The sequence below is a fragment of the Epinephelus lanceolatus genome, chromosome 5, assembly GCF_041903045.1.
Source record: "Epinephelus lanceolatus isolate andai-2023 chromosome 5, ASM4190304v1, whole genome shotgun sequence".
NCBI classification, from domain to species: Eukaryota; Metazoa; Chordata; class Actinopteri; order Perciformes; family Serranidae; genus Epinephelus; species Epinephelus lanceolatus.
Genome location: NC_135738.1, coordinates 14,807,569 through 14,832,541, shown reverse-complemented (window position 1 = coordinate 14,832,541; position 24,973 = coordinate 14,807,569). Strand labels below are relative to the sequence as shown.

The 24,973-nt window shown below is 44.9% G+C and overlaps 1 protein-coding gene across 3 annotated transcripts in view; it reads right to left on the bottom strand.

Moving 5' to 3' along the window:
- The window catches only part of plxnb2b (plexin b2b), a 175,848-nt gene that overhangs the window by 124,713 nt on the left and 26,162 nt on the right, over positions 1-24,973 (bottom strand). For 2 of the 3 annotated variants that reach the window (XM_033634929.2, XM_078167744.1), the window contains exon 2: positions 21,739-21,925. The exons of the other annotated variant lie outside the window; for it this stretch is intronic. The gene's annotated coding sequence lies outside the window, so the exon portion shown is untranslated. The remainder of the gene's footprint in view (positions 1-21,738; positions 21,926-24,973) is intronic. 3 annotated transcript variants of the gene reach the window in all.

Sequence of the window (24,973 nt, the reverse complement as noted above, 5' to 3'; positions counted from 1 at the left end):
CGCCTCCATACTAATAGAAAAGGAATTTAATTTGTGGTGTTAAGAGTAGTAATTAATATTACAGGCAGAGGTGGGTCATAAAATACTTTTCGGGCAGTGTTAGAGCCACCAGCAAAAAACAGAAGCTGCTTTTGTGAGAGACAATTAGCTACAGAGAGATCATGCCACTTTCATCACCAGTGAGCTTAGCATTATTTGCAATAATATAATTTGTCACCAATAATCATTTTGTTATAATTTAATTATTAACACAAACAACTGACAGCTACTGAGGGCGTGTCCACAAAGTGTTTTTTTTCTGAGCACCACCGTCTTTTTTAAAGTGTTGGCAATGACGATAGAGCATACACCTTCTGAAAAGGGGCTGCATCCTGCGTCTGTTTCTCAAAGTTCTTCAATTATTGTGCAGCCATACTCAACACTTCCAGCTTTTCAGAAAGGCACCGGTGTCGCCACTGTCACTCCTTTACAGGCAGCCAATCATATGAGGCGGGACTCGTCACCCTGATAACCAAGACACCAGAGGAGAGGCTTGTTCTGGCTGTATCTATCTGAGCTATGTAATACATCGTACAATAAGTATCATGACAGAGACAGAAAATCTTATTTGCAGGAGCAGATCAGCCAGACACTGAATGTTGCAGGTGAGTGTTGTGCTTTTGTCACTGAGCTGATAAGGTGATACCTTGTTCAAGCTTGTTAGCTGTGTAGTCAACCCTCTTTTAACATAGCGACATCAAAAGGGACGCTAGGAACACCCTTCTTTATGAAGCACTGGAATGAAGCACACCACTTTTCTGCCAGAGAATTATGCCATGTGGACACACGCCCTAAAATGAATGTCTCATTCTGAACGTCATGTTTTTAATGTAAGAAAGGGACTGACACATGCAACAGTGTGCATGTAGCTCACCACATTTGATCAGTTTGGCAATACGAAGAGAACCCAGCAAAGAGAGAATCAGATGTACCATAGCGTTACATTGGTCCATTGAATACGCCTACAAAGTCTTTGTCTCATAAAGTTTATCTCTAGTTTTCCCTTCATTGTATAAGTTGGCTGATGTTACAGAGTCATCTGTCAGGTTAGTTTAACACTTCTCTATTTCGGTTATCACACTGAACACAGCTCTACTCTGTAAGAACTGCTGTTGATTTACAGCCGATCTCCAACACTAAAATACTGTATTCTCGTTAAACGGTTTAATACTGTTGTCAGCAATTCATTGTGGGCTGCTCCACTTAAAGCAACAGGACAAAGGCCCTAAACCAGAGGTAAGAAACCTGCGGCTCTTTACCCCTCTGCAGTGGCTCCTTGTGGCTTTGACAGAAAATTCTACGACATGAATAACTTTTTTTAATACTTAACTTTTCTGGAGTGGAGTTGGAGTGATTCTTTCATTATTTAACTGTAACAATGCGCAGCCTATACACTGATTTAAAAAAATCAACTAAAATGTGCATCATGCACCTGTGGCCTGACGTCTTTTCATCTAAACACCACTAGTGATGGCTACAGTAGTCTCGAGTCTTCCTAGCTAGGCTAGCTGTGGATTGCAAATACAAAAAGGTAAAAGTCTCAGGGGCAAATTTGTTTGCTTTCAACAGCAATTTTGCAAAGTTAAAGTACCAAATAATCAAAAACAGCCCACTGCAGAGTAGCCACCTCGGGCTAAAACATATTTCTGAATACTAATTTAGATCTATTAGTAATGTTGATAGGCTAAATTCAACTTATAAGGATGTGTTACCTTTATTATGAGGCTAAAATATGTTTTGCAGCTCCAGACAGATTCTTTTTTGGGCCAAAATTGGCTCTTTGGACAGCAAAGGTTGCCGACCCCTGCCCTAAACAGTACGCTGCTGTTTTCAATTACAGGACACAACTGTATTCTTTGGACTAGGTGTCGCATGGAGAATTTGGAGCATGGTCAGGAGTTTGATAAAACATTAGTCTTGTAATTGTAACATTCAGCTAGTGCTTCTTATTTTACAATTGATTTTCTTTTGGTAAAAAAGGAAAGCAGTTTTACCAGAGGAGGAAACACAATTTGGAGGACATGTGCTACATATCAACAAGTCCTGCTTCATCAACATTGATCAGATCCTTCTTCTACAACGTAGACGATAATTAAAGTCTGATTTTCTTTGTCAGTATCTTGTTCATATTGCCAAGAATGTTTGATATTAAACTGATGCTCAACAGGCTGCCTCGCTAGTTTTAATCTGTAATTAATCAGAGTGAGACAGAGAGTTGAATAACTCAAAGAGCTGGCAGATATTTATGGCCGTTTTTGTTGATTTATTTTGGTAACATTAATGTAACGGTCTGCATCTGAGGAGTGACATTCTCGTTACTTCCTAATATTGACATCAGTCCAAAAAAATCAAGTATCAATGAGGCTCTAATCTCAGGTGTTGTCATGATTGGCGAGGGTTAGTAGAAGTCTCTGATGAGCTGAATTTAAGAATTCTAGTTTAGTGCCTTCAACGCAGAAGCTAGTAGTAGTTTTTGTTTGCTTCTCAAAAACTCTGTCGGTATCAGTATTCATGTTGACCCTGCCCTTTTAAATAAATACATTTAATTTCGATCTCTTTTAAGTTTTTATTGCGTATTACGCATGATCACAGAAATGCATATTCTAAGTAGATGTCTGTGGTCCACAGAATAATGAAGTTCTAATGTTAATTGATTTAAAGACTGATATTTTAGATAATCTTCAAGCTGCTAAATAAAGTTATTGTCTTATCAACTGTGCCTATCTATAGTAAACTGTTGGGATTTAAAGTAAGACCCAGAATTTTACTGTAAATCCAAATAATCACAGAAATATGCTGCGTTGAATGTCTACGGTAACAGACTGTGAAAACGTTAAACAGTATGGATACTGTAAAATTACTATGTATCGCTGGCGTCTGTGCTGCCAGCTCTGAACTGTTATTTTACAGTGAAATTATTTACAGTGTATGTATAGAAATTCAGAGACTGATTTTAAAAATGCAAAGTGTTTCTCCAGACAGGACTCATGGGAGGACCAGCAGGCTTGCCAACACACAGCAGATAATTGGGGCTTTAATTTTTACTGGGCAGGAGGTGAAAAATCACAGACATATGCGCTCCAGACCGGATTAAAATCACTGGCGCAGGTAACACTAAAATCACCCCACCGCCCATATAGATATAAATCCCATCCGATGGGGCTACAGGGACTACTCCTTTGGTAGAAAGTAATTCCAATGGAAACTACTCACAGTCCGGTTTTGTGGATTATCCAGAGTAATGGAGACAGTGTTTCTGCAAAGACACACTGCTGTTGAATTTTTCAAATGTAATTTTTCACTGCTGTGAGCACCACACACAAACTTCTCTTCACCTCCACTGTGCTCCGGTAGAAAAAGAAATCTAAGAAAACCCAGACACACAAAATAAAAACTATCTGCATGGCTAGAAACCATGAAATTTAAGTGAGAAAGTGTGGGGCTTTTTCATATTATAGGTGAACCGACCCTTTAAAGCATCAGCTGTGAGCATGGGTGGGCAGGAGCGGGTGAGACACTGTCTGGTTTTGGCCACCTCTGTGTCTCTGTATGTGGGGCACTCGGGCACCTTTATGAAACTGGGCAGCCAGCAGGATTTGGCAGTGTGAAATGGATGAGGTGGTAGAGCGGCGAATGGGAAAGCACAGCTGGATAGAAATCACATAATCCCTTTTCTACTAAGGCTAGTGATGCGTTTATTGCCTTTTTAAAATTCACTAATACAGATCATTCTGTCTGGTTAACTCATTAACACCAGTAGTTATCTGGCGAACCGATTTAATGGCGTACATTATTCCAAACGCCTCCAGACAAAAGCACTGGCTTCAAAAGATGCCTTCTATCAGATAAGGATGTAATTATACAAAACACAACATTGTGTTGGCTAATGCCGTCATAGAGCACTCAATCGTATAGAGGAATTAGCATGCCCGCACTAATGCCTTTCTATATGGCAAATAACAGTGTAAGCCCATACTTATGACTGAGACCATTCGTTATCTGAGAGGTTCATTTTTAAAAGGTCAACACCTGCTCTTTATCAAATTCTCTCATAAAAAGGGCTAAAAATTGATTTAGGATCACAGCTGCTTGAAATGCCTTTAGAATTGATTTTGTACTTCATAATATATCAACACAGCTGCCCTATTGGGAGTTAGAGGAGCTCTGCGTCTTTGATCTTACTTTCTCATTATCATCTGTAAGCAGGACTAATATTAAAATAAACAGAGCAGGGGGTAAAGCCTGGGGACCGGTGCTTCCTGCCCCCTGCCTGATGCCGCCGTGTGCCCTTCCTGTCTGGGTGTCGGGGCCAGAGCTGCCTGCTGGGGACCCGAGGAACTCTGCACGGAGGTGAGGGAGGGAGGAGGAGGAGGAGGAGTGGCAGAAAGCCATACGCAGACGCTCCACCCTAAAGAGGAACAGCATGCCAGCCCCGGTGGACATCTGTTTTCACAGGTGTGCTCACCCAATGTGATTAAGATTGGCGCTGCACACCACCCCGAGCAACGCTGCACTGGTACGCCAGCACTGTGGGTGCCGGGGCATGGGTGTGAGACGCGTGCAGTTGTGTTGTTTCGGGGGGCAGATGGAACTGATGATGAGAGTTTGACTGAAAGAGGAAGGAGCAAGTGGAGGAGAAAAGGCAGGCATGGAGGAGCGGGGGCTGCGTGGAAAAAAGTTCACACGGCTTATTCGCTGCAAACAACTGTTTACAGAAACATAATTTAAGCAGAGCGGGATTATTCGGAGCACATGCAGATTATCCTCTGCTGTTTGATTCTTAAAGTGTGAGGGAGAGATCACATGAAAGGATTGGGGTAAGCCACACATGGGAACAGTGTTTTATAAATACCAGTACAATTTCAAAATGGGCGAAATGTTCTCACAGAGAGGACTGGATGGTCTGAAAGGGAAACCACTCACCCCCGGAAAAGCCTATAGGATATAGGTGGGCAGTGGTTTTGGCAGAACCATCACGGCTGGTACCCAATGCTACAACGCACCTGCTTCCATGGCAACCAGAAGAGGGATTGCTTTCCCTTACACCAGCAGGCCACTTCATGCTTTAATGTAAAGCGACAACTTGCCGGAATTAATTTGTGTGTTGTCAAAAAAAAAAGTCCCCAAAACAGATTTAATTCAGAAAAATAGAAAAAAAAAGCAATTTTCTTATTTATGTTGGCTCCCCAATCTGGCCCCACGTCGCTGCTGCCACACCATAATTCTCCAGTGGTTTTTGAGAACTTTCAGCCATTTCAAGTGATCTCACTCCTGGAGTAGTACAAGGCAGCGACAAGAAAATCTTTAACGAACGAGAAAGCAATTCCATTTCACAGCAGCGAGGAACCGAGGAGGAGGGGCGGGAGAGTCAGTCACCAGCTTCTAAAGAGAAATGGAAGCCTTGGATAAAAGCTGCTCACCCCAAGATATCTCCCAAAAAAAAGAGGAGCAGACAGACTTAACACCAAATCATCCTGCTGTACGACTCAGAAGCTTACCTAGCACTGACAACTGACAGGAAGAGTGCCACGCTGTATGTAGCTTATTAGCATCTGTGAATATCACTTTGCTTGTGCCCCCCCCAACTTCTTAAACCTCTATCTGTGACTAACAGAGCAACACCATCTTTTACAGCAGACATGATTTGGCGAACACGGAATAAATAAAAACTAAATCGTGCTTCTGCATGTTCAGTGTGTGTATCAAAGGCTTTTTTGTACATTGTTGCTGTGTTAAAACCTGTTGCTAATGCATGCTTAAGGGGAAATATTCCATCAAAGCAAGAATAGGAATGATAAATGTGCACATATACCAGGCTGTATTCAGAGTTAATGTTGCTTGCTGTGATATCAAGCTGCTGGAAACAAACATATTCCATTAGCCAGTCTGGGATATATTACAAACCCTGATCACACAGCCAATCCGCAGCCCTCCTTCCATTATCCATCCAATCATGTGCACCCTCTCCCTCCCTCCCTCCCTCCCTCCCTCCCTCTCCACCCCTCCCGTCAATGAAGCAATGGCAGGCATCGCTCCCACAAACTCTGCCCGGCTCCCAATCTGCTCTCGCTTCCCATCTCCTGGCGAGCATAACTCAACGAGGGGTATGACTTTCTCTCAAAAGCTAGATGTGAGAAATGTATATATTTGTAAGTGCTAATACGAAGCGGCGCAGAATGTCGGGCCAGCACCAGACAGATGGTTCTGAGAGAGGCAGAAGATCAGAGAGAAGCTGCCTCCCACCTCTCTGTCCCCATTCCTGAAAGAAGGCACTATCACAGCTCTGCATGGCACCAAGGAGCTTCAGTGTATAAAAGCAGCCTTAATTCCCCCGATGGTGGAATCAGCTCACTTGTACAAGGGTATCAAAGTGGTTCATCAGTGAGAGGATATTTAAAACCGCCACTCTCAAAAGCCTATATAACCATGGGTGGAAGACTGTTGGGAGGTGTTGTGGGGTGGTGAAGGACAAATAAAGGCACACAATAGAGAAAACAGATAAACAACACAACAAAGAAATGGTGATGGAGATAGAGGGTAGGAAACCCCTTCTCAGCTTTGCAGCCGAGTGACTAATGACATGGAAATTCTTTGTATGCAACTGGTTTAAAGGCACAATTAGCCTTGCCCCGTGTGTCCTTCCTCAAGCACTGCCTGTGCAGATTAATTGATATAATCAAAGGCCAAGTGAGCTTAATTTATGAAGCCAGAATTCTCTGGAGCAAAAGTTATACTGTGTGAACAAAAGGAATGATTGACTCACTGTACATGCGCTGTGTGTAGGAGGGATTTCATGTCTTTATTTGGCATACATCTGTTTTACACTTGGCTTGCTATGACACCTCATTGGAGGCCAGGGTCAAATAAAGTGCAGGAGAGCTTAACAGCACTTGCACACCAGGGGAGGTAGAGCTACTCGGCAACTAAAACACAAGACAGGCGCACGAATGGATTCACACACGCAGATGGACAAGAAACCACACAGATAGACAAAAGTTTCTAGACACTGAAAAATGGGACATGCAGCCTGTGTGTGGCTTCATCAGCCAGGCTTTCAACAGTCCGCATTAAATGGCTCAGACACATGTACAATAATCGACTCTGCCTCGTGCTCTGCTTCTGTCTTTCACTATCTCTGTCTATCTGAAACTCACAATTGGAATGTGCAACAATTCACCCACTGTGCAAAGAACTCAATCAGGGGCCAAGGCGCCACGGCAGGGCTGCCTCCACGCAGAAAATATGTTGCTGGGCTTGGCGGAAAGTAGAGGAAGGTGGCGCAGAATCTGCCGATCGATTGGGATTCTCATTGTTCAGATGGGATATAAAGCTCTCTTTGTCTGCCCATGCTCTTCTGACCTTTATCGGGCCAGCTGAAGAAGGCAAACGCTGCCAGGCCGAGAGGGAAATGGAGTGTCTGTTTTGCACTTAACGCACTGCACACAGATTGCAAAGCTGGCATGGTGCGGCGGCCACAGACTGTCTGACGACCTGGGCGCTCTCCGCCCTGCCCGACCTTGGTACCGCTGCGCCTGTGTGCCAACAAGGGCTCCATAAGACCCAGTTCACGCCTGGAAGAGAAAAAAAACATACTCTCCCTGAGACAAGGCTGGAAAACAGAAACGGGCTCGAGACACAGAGTTCATTAACAGATAAACGACGGGAGGTGGGAAAAGAGAGAGAGATGGGAATAAACGAGGAAATGACGACGGACAGAAGATACGGGGAGAGGTTGGCAGCCGTCCATGAAAAAGACAGCTGGCAGCGACATCCTTCACAAACCTGGCGACGCAAGCGGCATGATGGAAGCAACCTCCAGAGACATGTAGAGAGGGAGAGAGGAAGAAGGAGAGGGGGTACGGAGGAGAGGGGGGTTGTGGTGGTAGATAACGTGGCTTTTCGTCTCCAGATTCCCGTGCTAATTAACACAGTTCCACATACAAGGCCCCCTGCCTGCCTCGCAGCCTGGCCCCGGTCTTCAGTGCCGACACAGAGGGACAGAGAGCAAGCGAAAAATGAGTGTCTGTGAGGGTGCGTCAGGACGGCCGGGGGAGTTTAAGGGATGAAAAGGGATGAAAGGTGAGGCTAGGTTTGGTGGCCTTGTCTGAAGGTGAGTCGGCTCCCCCGCCAGCCAGCAGCCTGGTTCCTCTGGCGGAAAGAAAGGAAGGGTGGGGGTTGAAGACGGATGAGTCGGAGCACAGGGATGCTGATCAACAGCCGAGTCGCTCACCGGCCATCTCACTCTGTCGCTCACCTCTTCCACAGGGAGCAAGTGAGAGAGAGCAACAAAGACAGGGAGAGAAAAGTGAGGAGGCCAATGAGCCGGCACCGGTCCAGTCACAACACCACAGACACAAATCCTGGTTCTGTACCATTAGCTCCAGACTGTCATAAATCAGACAAAGCCAGCCAGCAGGACAGAGGGAGAAGGCCAAACAGAGAAGTCAAGAAGCCACAGACACACAGCACTGATCAGACAGCAAGGGGGGGAACAAATAGCAACCTTTGAACAGAGGAAGCATTTATAACAACACAAGACAGACTCCACACACATAATGGAGGGGCTAGAGACCAGGGCTGGGTTCAACCTCAAATTCTTTAGAGTCCTGACAGAAATGTGTCCATAGCATCGAATACTTGGTCAGATTTTTTGTCTTCTTGATAATTCATTCTTTGATCAGACACTTGCTTATTTAAATCAGGATGTTTATGCCTTTAGATAGGTGTTTAATAGAAGGGAGATGAAAATGAATGTAGAGAGATTGGGGACAACATGCAACAACAGTCACCTGCTGGATCCGACCCCAGGGACGCTGCAGTTCATGATCATTACCTCAAGGCCAAGACACACCAAACAGACAACAAAGAACTAGCCACGATGAAGGCCAAGTGTCGCCTACAGTCATATGTCTCAGCCACACAGTTGCAGGTGAACACACCACAAAGACCACAGCCACAAGACAAATCTCACGTACCTTCTGCACCTGCATGAGAGGAAATAATTCTCCAAACCAGCAGGCAGCGTTGGTCTGTGTTTGTCATTCATAAAGGGAAACTGGAAGTCGGGGTGCGTCATATCATCTCGTTCACGATAATACCGGTATAATTTTTAAATTCATATGAAATATTCATACCGTGATACTCGCGATATTATACTTGTTGACATATTGATCTCATACTGCAAGCAACAAGAATGGCTGAAAGCGAAATTATTACAGGCTCCAAGGTGGTTCCAAAAAGAGGAGCAGCTTCAGTAGTGTGGAATAATAAGTGGCATCCTGAATGTTTTATTAACAGCCCCAGACTTCTCAGACTCTTTTAGTGACTTACCACTCAGAGGGAACTCATTCAGCAGCTCCTCCGGCAGCAGCACAGCGTCTCTCCCTCTCCTCTCTCGCTGTGCGCACATGGGAGTCAGTGTCGTCAAGTGATTTTGTCATAAACCTTTGGTAATGTAAACCTATGTGACGCTCATGGGTCACTCCATATATGTGAATGTGTGATAGTTGTGGTATCATAACAGCCTGTCACAGGTTACAGCGTGATGATTACAGGAGAAATGGCAGAGCATAAAGGTCCAGGTGGAAAAAAAACAACTCAATCATTTAGGATTTTGCTAAAAGAAGGAAATCACCTGTTGATTTATATATATAGATCCCACATCCCACATTTTTTATATTTGGGAGCTGTTTAAATGTGTAATTTGTGATAGACTTAATTTTTTTTAAACTATTAATATTGTATACAGAATCTGAGTTACTCAAGAATATCGTTATCGCAAAAATACCCTGAAATATCATGATATTATTTCAGGGTCATATCGCCTACCCCTAACTGGAAGACCGACAGGACTGATTCAAGACACTAGTTAGTCAGTAGCACATTCACAACACAACCTGATGTTGAAAGAACAAAGCACATTTACCGTGCGCAACAAACAATAACACAAACAACTACAGAACCATTTCTACTGAAAGAGCGCAGTGGCTAAAAATATAATCTGAATAGAACAAGCTTGTTTTGATCTCACACCCTCTTGACTTTAACCGTTTGCTTACTTTCCTCACTTCTGTTTTTTCTTCTCATGCATAAAACTAACATGCCAGATTCTACTTGCTGAATCAGCCAAAAAACAGGCGACAAGTGCCGACTAATGCCTACGCTGCACAACACACAGCAAAAACTCGGGCTCACTGATGGTCCGACATTGACCACCGACTGAAACTCAGCTTGGTGTGTCAGGGTGCTTGAACTCCTCGGCCACCAGAGCGCCCTAAAACTTTAATATTTCCATACTCGTACTGCTGCTTTTGTGCCAATGTAACATTATGCAGTGAGAAGTTTGCCAGAATTTGTTAAATGAAAAAGGGTTTATATTCATTAAGCTATTGTGTTGGCACAGACACTCAAGTATTGTGTTGGCACGGGTCTCAATAATTTTACCAGCTTTGGGACAGAGTGAAAATATGCTTAGCATTTCTAATTGTAGCCTAGAATTTTGTATCTCATCAAATCCTGCATTAACATACACACGATCCAGATTGTCCTGGTGCTCGTAAACTAGACATTTAGTCATTAGGATTTTGTCATTGTAAATTGTGATCCTCGATTGGAACATGTGGGTTAGCGTTTCCACTTGGTAATGCCATTACTGGAGCAAAAGCCTCATTAGCATTACTGCATGTAATAACCTCAACAAGGGATTTCCTAACCCAGTTTTCAACCACACCCAGCCCAGGCATGCTGCTTTGGCAAGCGCCCTACTGGCAGATAAACAACACATCTGCCGCCCTGCTCAGAAACTTGTCCATATATATTGTATGAACCACTGGAGAAAATACAGTTGTTTTTTGTATGAGTGTGTGAGTGTGTGTGTGGGGGTGAAAAGTGTATAGTAGAGTATAGTGTGTGCGAAAAGATTAGATTCCATGTGTGTAGGAAGTGAGGCTCCAGATTGGCACAGACTGGCTGTGAAGCAACTCCTGGTCTTGCAGCAAGTTCTGGTGAGCGCGTGCCAATCCTACCTCACACAGCGGCACGCCATGGGGGGCTGAACACTTCTACACTGTGATCCAATTAATTTCATCTCCGCACGCCACACATTTTGACATGCTAGGAGCGTAAAGAGAGGAAGTGGAGGTTTGAAGGGGGTGGAGGTGAGCGGTGAGGCAAGTGGGAATAAGTGAGAAAGAGGGAAGAGGAAGGATGGGCAAGGGCTGGGGAATCTTCGAATTTCCCCGTATCTTGCGTTTGAGTTTCTGCACAGGGGGAAGAAAATGCAATTACACGTGCCCTCTCAGCCTTTTCAGGCAAGTGTGGTGTGTAGAAGTGAAGGGGGTAGTAGTGGGGTTTGTGCCCTGTGGCGGCCAGCACTCCCATACTCTATGCTAATAAACGCTTGTTCTGCATTCTAACAAGCATTTGGTGGCAAGGCTCTGTGTGGGGAGCAGCAGAGGGTGAGTGCAGAACATCAGCATTGTAAGAGGTGGGGGAGGGCGGCGGGTCTGTCGCCTCGTGTCTCGGGAGATAGTAGGAATAATGAAAAACTCTGCCGGGACTTCAAAGCAAACGGCTGGTCATTTCCTGTGGTGATGGCTGATACGGGCCTGCATGTTCGGGCAACAAGCACGCAAACACTTAGTCACACATTCCTGCCAGCAATAACCCCAGCTGATGAACACCACTTCCTTTGATGGTATGGTTGAGCCAAGAAGAAGGAGGAACAAGTCTTTGGACGTGGAATAGATTTGAAAAGCCTTTGTGTGTTGCTGCCGGAACCATCTAAGTGCTTTAGCCACGGCCTCGGGGTTAACGCTTACGCAATGTGGGTGTACTGCCAGAAACCAGCTGGTGATGTTAACCATTCCTTCATGCTTTAATTTTTATAGAGTATTTAAATTTGACACCAGCAACATGTGGCCAAAAACGGACAATATGTTGTATCGTAAAACGGACAATATGTTATATAACATAGAACAAATTATTGTCAGAGAGGAATCAGACATGTAAATACCTGTAGACCTTTTCTTGGCAGACCTATTGGCATGTTACAGTGGGCATAATTAATAACATTAATAACATTAATAATTTAGGTGTTCCAGTTCCAGTGATCTGGTTGTGTGCATGGAGGCTCACTGGCATGGCTTACTGGGTCATTTGAACGGAGCAGAGCCATCGGGGACTACGTTTACATGCACAAAATATTCAGTTATTTGCCCTTACTATGAAAAAGACAATATTTCTACAAAGTTGTTTACATGGCTAATGAAAAATGAATATTCAGCTAATATTCCTGTTTACATGCAGCCCTGCATACTCTGATTAACGTGCCCTGACATGTCATTTATCACATCAAAATATGGAAAAGTGGAACAGCTGTAGCCGCTTCTATGCATCAAAAGAGCATTCTTTTTTTCACAGTTTTCCACTGGTGGCAGACTTGTTTGACCATACAAACACAGCCTCCCTCTTTCATACCTTCAAACACCTTTTTGGAAAGGTTGCCATTGCTATATTTGTGCAATCAAAAAACGTTGTGTTATCCAAATCATAGTAATATTTAAAAGCAGGTATGTACCGTTTTCAGGTCAGAAACATGGGCTTTTTGGGGGGCATCTTCACCTCACAGCCTTGCAAACTGTTGGCTAGTTGGTTTGTGTACAACACATCCAAGACAACGCACAGAGCCGACCATAAAGTGGTAAGAGGCCATGTGTTGCAAACTGCAGTAAAAACCCAAGTTAAAATGCATATTCTGAATGCTAAATGTCCAAAAAATGCTCCTAAAACCCAAATAATACCATCTTATCCCACATGGCTTAATCCGAAAATTAATTAATTCTGAAAAAGGGCTAATTCAGAATGTCCAAATGACAAACTATTAGTAGCTGCGCCTTGTCAAAATAAATCAAAACCTATATGACTGGACCATGTGGGAATTTAATTTGAAGGGACAGACACTGGAAGTGACCACACTCAGCAGTCAGGCAGTAGTCAAGTTTCCATTTAATTTCCAGGGCTGGCACCTGCGGTTATTCCACAGGCTAGTTAATAACATGTCGGGCAGGAAATCCAAAGTGTGGGATCATTTTGAGAAGGTGAAGGACGAACCCAAGGTGATAAGTAAACTCATCTTCATTGGTCGACTACAAACATGACGTATCATCTGAAACATGGAAGTAGCTACATGCCCATTAGCCCACAGCGTCATTAACAGACGGCTCGCTCAGTGTGTGACGTGCACCTGTAGATAAAATATAGGCCCACATTAATGAAGGTTCATTAGTACGGTTTTGTATTTCTCTGCAATGTATTGTGTTGCCCCACCCAAACTATATTATCCAATAATTAAATCAATATTGTAAACATGCGGGGAACTAGTCGACTAATGACCCTAAATGACGTCTATTAATCGACTAGGAAAATTCTTAGTTGGGGGCAGCTCTACTGAATATGCGGTTTAAAAGACCTGTATCAAATTCACAATATTGTCATGTTTGGAATAGTAGTGGGATATAAATATGCATGTAAACATAGCCACTAATATTGTTTGTTACAACTGTGTTTTTTCCTGCTCTCACCAGTCTTAACATCTATCATGAAAGAGTACGATAAGGCTTCTTGTCCAACATCTCAAAATGTAGGCAAATTTTTCCATTCAAGCGATTTCCTGAAAAATATCAAGCCACTCCTCTGTCTTTGGACTTTGAACCAGCTCATTTCAACTTTTCCTCTGGCTACAAACAATATTTTAGTCAGGTATCCATTCCTCCCTTGTATAACCTCCTCAGTGTTCCCATGATACATTACATAACAATTGTTGGGAATGGCATGCCTGGTACTGTATTTGTCAGTTTCAGAAATTATAAATGAAATCAATACTCATAGCCTCCAAAACAGTGCTGTTCTTGTTATTTCTGTACCACCACCTCCTCCCCTGAGGTTTCAGTTAACTATTTTTCATTTAAATGATTGTCACAAAATGCAAAGAACAAACCAACAAACAAAATAACACATGCAGGGGAAAAAAACAGTTCAGACGTGGCAAACTGTCTCAAAGATGTTGACGGAAACGTGTGTGTTGCTCATCTTTGGGTCAATACAGCTTGACATGTACAAGCATGTAGCTGCAGCACAATCAGAGTGGTAATCTATGTGAGGGAGGAAGGGCCACGCTAACATAAACAAGCCCGCAGTGGCCATTTCTGGCCGATCCCGTTTCTTATCATATCATCTACTCCTGTTATGAAAGCCAGACTGCCCTGCAGGGTTTTTGTTATTGTACGCATGTGTGTGTGAGTATACACCCAGAAGCACATACACGTACGTCTGTGTTTCTTGTGTGCAAGTTACCAAGAGCACGCATGAGACAGAGCAGACAAAAACACACATCTGGTTCCATTCAGGATGCCTGGAATTTTTTTGCCTGCTCGGTTCAGATTACTTCCCGAGCCCCCATGCTGGCTGCGCAGGAGAGCAGATAAACTATGCCGCTCAACACAATATCTCGCCTATTCAGCACTGGAAGGGTGTAGGTTGACAAGGAGTAGAGGTGAAGCTGAGTTTACAGGCGGGGCTCTGGGTGTAGACGGGCCTGGAGCTAGGTATGCTAATTTATTGCTTCACAACCACTGCAGACCTCTCCTTACAATATGTGGAGTGGGAGTGGATCCCCAGGGAAGGGCACGTTAAAGGTTTTGCCAGACTGAACAGCACCTTAATATGATCCCAACCCCTTCCATTGACATCCACTGGGGAAAAGCTCCAGCAGTAGAGGGCCAGCTCTATAGAGATTCACACCAGAGAGACAGAGATACAAGGTCAGGAGACTAAGAACTGAGAGCATTGGTTAAAGCTGTGTTGCAGGGCGAAACCACGTGAGAGAAGAGCAAGAGAATAGATATATTTTCCTCTGTTTTCAGTCAGAAATCCAACTAAAGTAAACCGTGTTTATTGTTGTTTTGCTGCAAGAGACCCTATGCGCAGCAATAAAGTACAAGATTATTTCTATTCCAAAATGAAACATCCACACACCTTGGGATCAGTTCGCTCTGCACAACAATCTCGTAATAATTCCTGAACGTCACCTTTGCTTTACATTTTACCCTCCTTCCAATTCCCCCACCCTATTCTCTTATCTCCCAGGTTTGACTGAGTGATGTCTTCAGCCAAAATCACCTCGTCTACTCCGGTTCCCCAGGAGATGGAGTGCCAGTGATGTAGACGATTCAATCAGCGAGAAGTGAAAGAGCAGATCACAGACAATACGCCGCGGCCCCATTACCCCCAGTCCTTGGTTACCGCTAGCGACGCTTAGCTCGGGCCCCCACCTAATGGGCCATAATATCATTTTACGCCATGTTCCAGCTCTTTATACTAGCTCTAAACATAACTCTGTCGCCAAGGCACAATAAAAACAGATATATTTCTTTATTACTCCTCACGAAGCATATCACCAGATCTGAGCACCCCTACTAAGGAAACTAATATCTTCAGGAACCCGTTCTTTTCATTGGCTCATTTAGGGCAGACGCACAATTGTTATTACATTGAGCTGCACTCTGCCGGCCTCACCTCTCCGTGCCATTCACTCAGAGTATAATGGATGTTTTATTATAATCAAATGAATATAATGTCTTCACCATAAATAACCTACTGAAAAAGCCATTTTCTCTGCCTTGCAATATGTTTAAATGTCCATCACGCCTCAAGCAACGAGGTGCCACATGTTTAATTCAGAGCCGATGCAATTTGTGTGTTGTGTGCTACTGTATTGGGTGAAAACTGCAACTCGTCTACCCTTTACTCACCCTCACGTCCCAGAGCTGCCCCCTTCCACTCACCCAATCATCACGCTCCACACTTTCTTGCGTAGAGTCATGCGAGGCTCCGGCAGGTTCATTACTTTGCATGATAGGAGGAAGGGGAAATGTCACCTGGGTACTCTGCTTTTGAGGCAATTCACTTTCTTCATCTCACAGGGCAAACGCTACGCTTGTAAGTCTTGAGCCAGATGAGCAGAATTTCACTTCGTCGAGGGGCAAGTTATTATCCACAACTAGGAATCATCCCCTACACGGCATACGGTGCCATTGTCCTCTGTACCCTATATATCATCAGGTCTGACCAGCCCATTTACACTTTGGGGATCTGACAAGAGATGAGCGAAAACTCGGGTGCGAACATGTGTGCCTGTGCGAGTGTGTGTGGCAAAACGGAGCAGGCGGGGAGTTGGGGAATCCAATCTCTCACACAGAGGAGCAGAGACAGGCGGGCAGATATGCTCCAGGCCCAGAATAACCCAGGCAGTATCCATGAATGAAATGACAGGATTACAGGGGTATTAGAAAACCTGCTGAGATGGTTGATAATGCTGTTTATGGTTGGGCGTCACACCGCTTGCAGGGAAAAAGTCTAACTGTTTGACTAATGAAAAATATGGACAAGGTCTTCACATAGTCACCAAGCAGAAAATTCGAGGCCAGGGGGTCTCCCTCTCTGTTTACAGTAATGGTTTGGTGTTAGCTACTTGACGGACATAAACACAAATACTTACAGATTTATGTCAGCTGCATCATTGTGGACGAACCTCTTAAAAATGGGGACAGTAAACATAAGCCCCCCCTATCCTGGTTGAGAATGGGATTATTGTTGTGTCAACAACCCCCCCTAGATAATAGTAATTACTGCCCTTGCTGCAGCGCCATCAGACTGCAACTTTGCTAGCTGACAGCTTGGTCCTAATTACCAAGAACCACCAATTACTGGCTCCATTTCATTATTTATATTGCTCAGCACACCCAAATAAAAGAGACTTCAGTGACTCTGAGCAGTCACATCTCTGGCAGCTGCAGAGGAGCATCCGGAGGACCTGCTGAATCATTGTCTCCTAGTTTTTTCCTGACAATATAATAGTCAGCATGCAAACACAACATTGTTAGTGCAAAGAAAACGGAGTAAGAATAGGAAAATGAAGCCAATAGGGGGGGTTGCCTTCACTTCCTCTTTGCCAGCCACAGGAAGTAATTTAGCTGCAAAGGAAGTGCATTATCATCTCTTTTTTACCACTTGCTCACGCTTATCTGCCAACGGGGCTGCAGAATCGATTCAAAAAACATCAGCCCTGGAGCCTTTAACTGCCGAAACAGTTTGCGTGTCGTATCTACGTTCATGTTTCATTCATTCCACTGTGTGATCCATGTTAGAATAATTGGCGCGTCTGCCACCGTGTAAAAGATGCCTCCAAAAAGAATTATAACGTAAAAACACAATTCTTTATCTGGTGAGTGTATTCAACCATACAAACACACATACACACACTGACTTTCGCAGATGTTTCCCATCACCCTCTGCTGCCAAGCGTCATCCAGTGATGGCTGAGAGGAGGGGAGAGGGGGCCAGGCGGGGGTGTGAAATTCTGCTATCCCTGCTCCAGTGAATTCTGCAGGAACTTGGCAGATCATTGTGGAGATTTGTATGTCTGTGGATTTGATATGAAACTGTTCAAGAGGTTCGTCTGGAGTCTGTCTCTCAATGCGCCTCCCCTTAAAGTGGGCCTGGCTGTTTAGCTTATGTTCCTGTAAAGCCTGACGGCCACATTTCTCAACCACCAAGGGTGCAGATGGGCGATTAACTTGGCAGACAGGTCTTACACCATCATCTGAAAAATAACCATTACAACACTTGGTTGCTTCAAAAAAAAAGTACGCCTCTGAGTCAAGAAAAGCCCATAATCCTCAAATAGAGCAACCACACAAAAAGCACCTGCATCTTCTATACAGATTTCTGCAATCATACACCTTGTTGATTAACAAAAGACCCTTTCTCTATTGGTAATTCAGTGCAAATTCAATGAATCACAAAACCTGCTCAAACAGCAGCTCATGCTCAGCAAGCTGCAAAGCATGTAAAGCTATCACGTTCCAAAAGGACAAGCCGTCTCAAAAAAACGATTAAGTATGTACAAAAGGAATCTACCGTAGCGATCCAAAGCGCTTAGCATTTAGATGACAGTTGCGCAGGGCAGGCTTTGTTTGCAGGGGCTGGAGTGGAGCGGTATATGTGGCCCGGAGGCCGGATCTGTTCCAACTGTGCCCTGGCAAGAAAATGTTCGGCCCAGTCAGCCTCGACAGCTTGGATATTCACAGGGGGCGGTGGAAAACTGGAGGGCTGCAGTACCACGTTGGAGATGGGGGAGCTCGGAGGTGGGGGGGTGATGAGTCAGGAACAAGGTGTTTGATATTATTTTAGTACCGCAAGGACGTGGCATTTGCTGTGTTCGATGAGCAAAACTGAACGCGGGGCGGCGATGAGGGCCTCGTGTCTGTGCTGGCCTGCGGTGATTTAGGTTTATCATCTGGCAGGTACATCTGGAGGGAGCGAGCCGCATTTTTAACTACCTTTACACATTCTGAAGGTGTTAGTTTTAATGCCGGCACTGCAATACCTTGCTTTGGTGATGATGAATTTTTAAAAGCCTGGAATTGAATAATACATCTATCACCGCAGAGAAAACAAAAATGACACTCATGAGAAAAAATAACAAACACAGCATGAACACGAGGTTTTCTAACGTACATTTTCTCCCCCAATGACCTTATCATAGCAGTGAGCTTTAGATTACATGACACAATGACAGTTTCAGAGTTTCAACAGATCACAGACATTAGGATCATCTCTTTGATTCAGTGTGACAAATGAATTATTCACTCTCATCTCTGGGGATGCATAGTTCTGACTAATTTGAAGTATCATATAAAGGACTTTAGATGTCGGACCACTTTCTCCTCATTAGATTAACCTGACTTAACTTTAAAAAGTGCCACAGTCAGGGTCTGACTGTCAGTAATATTTTAAACAAACCTGGAGCCTTTTTTAAAAACAATATTTTGTTTGGGCTTACTCTTTGAAATATTATGCGTCAAAAGGTTTCGCTATCCATTAACTGGTCTTGTTTACCTATTTTCACTATATTCTTCAAAGAAAGACACTTTAAAAGGTAAACTAAACGAGTGTCTCGCACAAGAGTGGGAGTGTGGAGCTGTATAGGTGACTGCATTGATTAACGTTCAAAGTATGTAAAGTAACACAGCAGATAAAAAGGTCAGCGTCGCACAGAAAGTTGCAAATATGACAACAAAAACAAGAGATTTGTTTGCTCTTGTGCATCTAAATTCATTCATCCCCAAGAACCTCTCTGCTCCAGGGTTGTGCCAAGGCAAAGCCTCATGGGAGGAATGATTGACACCTCCTAATCCTCATGGATACCAAAAAGCATGTCATTACCATGACATTTACACCATCTTCTGGGAGGTGAGATGAAGCGTGAGAACAACAAAGGGATAAAAACAGTGAAGAAAACTCTAAAAATAAGACGTGTGAATTTTTAATGTGCTGTGTTTTGGGTCACAAGTGTAGCTTAAGTACTTTGAGAAAAGAAAGCGTTCCTCCGCCCAACTTCTATTAATTCAGCACAGCTAGAACAACCACCTAGGGTAGCCTACATTTCAAATGAGCCATATTTTGTATATCTTTAACACCAGCGGGCAGGCTGGCAGGCATGCAGCACTGGAGGAAATGTGATGGAAAGTGGAGCACAAGAGTTATGACCTAAGCAAGCAGCTGATTATGGAGAAGATGAGTGAGAAAAGGACTTGTCTGTCAAACTAAGCCCTTCACAGATGGACGAGTGTGGCACACTAAGAAACCAGCAAGTCCTGAGGCTTTGTGGCAGCTTTGGGTTTTAAAGTACACCACAGAAACAGTTTAGGAGGAAGTGGGTAAACCCGAAGACAGTACATCATGTACAGTCACGTTAATATTCCTCACGAGGGATGTCAACAGTTAACTGTTAATTGGTTAACCACCAAGAATACTTCTGACCAGTTATGAATGTCGGTCTATGGTATTCGATAATTACCACTAGTAACCCTGTCCTGCCCCAACAGTGCTGCTGTGGAAACATCGTGTCCACCCTCTGGTCTCCCCTTGGTCACCCCGACGAGTAGGTGGCTCAATTTTGAGCTGCAAACCCCATTTAACATTGTTAGCTTCACTCTTAGCGCCATTAGCGGTGTCAGCCCAGCTAGTGGTGCCATCATATTTAACAATGCTTTAGGGGTTTTACAGCTAAAAATAAAGATGTGGGGGAGATCGGAGGGTGGCCATCATGTTCCCATCCCATAATCGTGAATGAGCAGCACTACTTGCTAGCTTCCGCCCGACCCAGCTGGTGCGCAGTGCAGAGCGGCCAAGGCTAACATCAGCTAACCAGTGGAGATTGGAGGGTGGGCAGTGAGCACTATGTTTCAGTATGTTAACACAGCTAACCGGCTGTATGTCATCAAAGCCTTAAGAAAATTAAATTAAAGGCAAGATATTTATATCACACAACATTAAAATTTCACAACCTTTAAATGGATAGAGTTTGAAATGTGGTGCTAAACTCACACTGAGTCACTGAAGCACCGGACTAAAAGAAAAGGCCTCTTGTATTTCACAACATTTTGCGTTTTTACTTAAAAATGAACCTGTCATGTCTGGCTATTGAACACAAAATTAAGCAAAACTGACATCCCTATTCCTCACCTTTTCATTCATCTCAACGACTGAGTGAATCATGGTGAGACGTGGTCGTTTTTCCACTCTTGAGTCAAGTATGAACAGAAGACGCTTTTACAGCTGTCTATATAAAACGATTACAGCAGCAGTTAATTGCAGGGGATCTTCATTTAATGAGCATCAGAGCAAATTTAATTACTTGCAGCCCTTAATAAACAAGCACAGAAACCTAATGGTGTGCAAATAAAAGTTTTGACAGAATATAACTTATCCTAACTTGTAGGGCAAGACTTGACTTATAATTGGACCATTGTTTCCTGACACACAAACACAGTGTTGACCATTTACTAGCCAGCAATGTTCCACTTCTATGAGCGCAATAACAAAAAGTCTTTTCATTGGTGGCACTTGGGGACTGACCCTTGTATCTCCCAGGTGAGATAGTCAGCTATCTGCTGGGTAGCAAAGTTATTGCCTCACCCCCTTCCCTCGGCTCTGTACACCCTATCTGCTCAGGCCTTTCCCTAGAGCTCACTATCGCCTTACTACCTCTACTCTTGTACTGACAGCCAAACAATGGGAGCCAGGACTGCCTTAACGAGAAGAAAGTGGAGGCTCGACTAATTAGAGGCACCCCCACCCCCCCACGCCTTCGCCTCCAACCTCTGCTGTTAACTTAGAACAGTGTGATACAGCCTGGCCAAGCCTGGGACTGTTGGGCCCATCGTGAGAGAAATCGGGCTGGAAGTTGCTTTTTTTTCCTGGCAGCTGGCCAATGGGGGACCGTAGTAATTGCCCGAATCCCACTGTGGCAAGCGAGGAGAAAGAGTGTGAGGGTGGTACAAGCCAAGGAAAGTGAGAAAATGCTGGGACCAAGAGTAGGCATGAAAGTCTAGCAAAAGAAAAAAAGACAGAAAAATACAGATCTGGGAAAAGGAGACAGAGAGAGGCTTTGAAAAATGAGGCACAAAAGATAAATGTTTGTAAGAAGAAACGTGGGATGACATGTGGGACAAGTGATTCAGAAAAAAGTAAGAGCCTGAGGACTCTTCGTTGCGTGAAAATAATACAAGTAGAAAGAAAACTGGACAAAGTATTGGGAGTGTAAGTGAAAATAGAATGACCTCGGGTGCTACTCACTAGGGAGAGGCAGACAGGGGTGCAGCGAGCGTCTTGGCTGTTGGAGTGGAACAGAGCAGGGTGCAGCGGCGGCAGCACAGTGGGCCCTCACTGGACACTTCAATCACAGGCAGCCAGAGCCCCGGGCAAACTTGGCCAATTAGCCGCACACTGCTGCTGACCCCCAGCTTCATTAAGGGCCCCGGCTCTGGATAAGGGGAGAGGGGAGAGGGGGAGGAGAGGATTAGGGAGAGAGAGAGTCAGCACTGGCCAGGTTTGAGAAGACACACACATGCATTTGCACGGACACACATGCTAGAGGTGAAGCTCAAGGTTACAGATAAACACAATCAACTGTGGGAGCACCCCATGCCACACATGTGCACACTCGCCGAATTACACTCTCGCCTCCCTGTGGGTTTACACCCGGCAGCAAAGGTGGCGGTGAGGGGGTGAGAGCCACAGAGGCCAGAGGGCGCAGCTCTCCCCTCTTTCCCATAGCGCTGCACTGACAGCAACAGGTGTGGTGGCCAGCAGACATGCAATTACCAGGCTGAGAATCTGCTCTTTGTGACAGAGACAACGGCGGATCTGAGAGAAGATCAGAGCTAGAGGGGGAGAGGAGTGGAGCGAAGTGGGAGGAGAGGCGAGAGACGAGGAGGAAGAGAGGAAGATACAGACTACTGAAAGTCCCTGGAGGGGAGACAGAGCGAGAGCGAGAGAAGGAGAGAGATTTCCAGTCCGCTCTTTTCATCGCAAATCCCTCGCCGGCAGAGTGAAGAAAAAAAAAATAGATCAAAAACCAACACATACAGTAGCAATGACACACCTGTTGTTCTGCAGTAGAAATACAGATTTACACGCTTTGGTGGTGTAGAGAGACCTCACATACATGTGTGCACAACAATGAGACAAAGGAGAGAGTAAACTGACAGCATCCTATTTCAATTCAGATTGGGTGGGGCTGTTTGGGTGCTTTGGGACAGGTTGCACTCAATGAGCCCTGACAGAAAGACTGCTTGCTGTATGCGCGTGTGTTTGTCTGCATTGCAAGTGTGTATATCCACATGGGACATCCGCTTGCATCAGCCTTGTGATGGACGGTGCTCCAGGGTGGGGGTAGCAGCAGCAGCAGCAGCAGCATCTTCTACTCTTCTCTCCCTCATTTTCTCCGCTCTCCCTCTCCGATTACGGGCCTTCGATCAGGCTAAAGTAATGTTTGTGCGCCTTGCCACCAGTGTAGCAATAAGTGCTGTCAGAAACCTTGCATGCTTGGGTGGAGAGGAGATACTGGCCCTTTCTTTAAAACAAGCCAAGGATAAAAGATCAATGGCCCAATTCAAGGCCATGAATTGGAGGGAAAAGTTCACAAACATAGTGGGAGATTATGAGAGGGAGATATATGTGTGGATTGGGGGGGAATGGAGAGCGAGGGGGCATCTAGCTCATCTGTGTGCTAGTGGCTTATTGATCGGTGGAGACACACAGCTCCCAGCCATTCATCACAGGGCACTCAGGCCCTTAGATAACTCCTATGATAGTGCCCTGCTACTGAGCAGTTGCAACTGGCCAGATCCATTATCCTTCAAAGTAAGCCCCTAGCCTGGGAACAGGCATGGTGGGGCTGCTGGGTGACAGCCTGGAAGGAGGGCTGGAATGGAAATGGAAAAGACCAGGCCTGTGGTTAGGAGCCTGAGGCTGAGGATAGTGTACACAAAGGCAGGAGCTGGGGTTGAAGGGGCAGGGTTTTATGAAAAATGGTTCTCCGACAGCCAGAACAGAGATGAGAAACTGTCTGTTTGCACCAGTTGGAGGGAAAAAAATGTGACGGCACTATTGTTTCCATTTCTCGGCCAAACAGTATTAGCAAAGCTGTTTTATAGCAGATAGCACCACAAACCATCTGAGCGACAGGCAGCTCGGAAAACTGCTGAGTGGCTCTGTATGTGTGTGTGTGTGTGTGTGTGTGTTTGTGTGTAAAGAGAATTCCCAGATTGGGCAGGTGGGGATCAGCCATAATGAGCCATGCAGGGAGAGAAGAGAGGAGGGGGGTCAGAGTGAGGGCAAAAAAAGAAGGGAGGAGGCCAAAGAGCGAGGGAGAGAGACAGAGTGAGAGTGATGGAGACAGGCTCAGAGCCAGAGACGTGGCCCCAAAAGAGCAATTACAGGAGCTCCAGAGAAGGTGTGGGCCCAGCCCCCAGGCATAGTTTCACACAGCACAAAGCCCTGCCAGACATGTAGTCCCAAGCACACGAACACACACACGTTGTGATCTAAGAAAAACCTCTGATGAGCATAAGACACAGACGGACAAAACAGAGGAAGTTGGGTGAAAGTCAAAACGGGAAAGAAAGCGTGAGGTGTTTTGTAAACCGGGGTCATCTCAATCCAAAACATCCCCATGCTTTACTCCCCTACATGTTTTCAAAGCAACATTCTGTTCTGGTCGAAACCTGTTCCCTTAACAGCATGGCCCGAAACAAAAGCTGGAACTCCGGGGCTGAGGTCAGTGTGAGCAAAACTTTCAAGTCGATTGTCCTCCATGCGGTGAGGGGCTAAACAACACTGAAAAGTCTGGACAGGCTCGCACCATGGTGCCTGTCACGAATACGAGTCCGAAATGGTTTCTGAAGGCAACCGCTTCAGCTCCCTCCCCACCACCACCTCCACCTCTACCACTTAAAGGAGAACGACAGGCTGGAAAGAAGCAAGAATGATAGGAGAAAAAGAAAGAGAGAGATGTGCAAACAGATAAGGAGGAGGGGAAATTAAATTAAGAGAAAAGTTCTCGCGCACCGGTATGCACCATTGATTTCCTATTCTCTTGGAAACATTTAATGAGCTTAAATAGGAGCCTCGTTTGACACTGCCACAGTGACTCGGAGGAGCCTCCCAGTGAGAGGAAATCGTTCAACGGCTGTGACGGCTACCAGAGGGGGGTGGAAGATGGAGAGGAGGTGGAGGAGAGGGGGGGGGGGGGGGAGTGAAGGTTTTAATGCCAAAGCAAGAGATGTGTGCAAGACAGATGTTGGATTATGCTCGGGAAATGGTCCATGGGTAGCATTACTTGCCTAGTTCTCAATGAGGAGGAGGGGAAGAGAAAAAAAAGAATGAAGGATGAAGGATTACCGGAAGAGAGGCAGACGGTGGAAGAGGCTAAAGGTGGTCTGCATTCAACCAGGCTGCCTAGTCGTGTAGGTGCTTACCACTCACAACAGGCACTCATTATAACCCAACAATGTCCAAAGTGACTGAC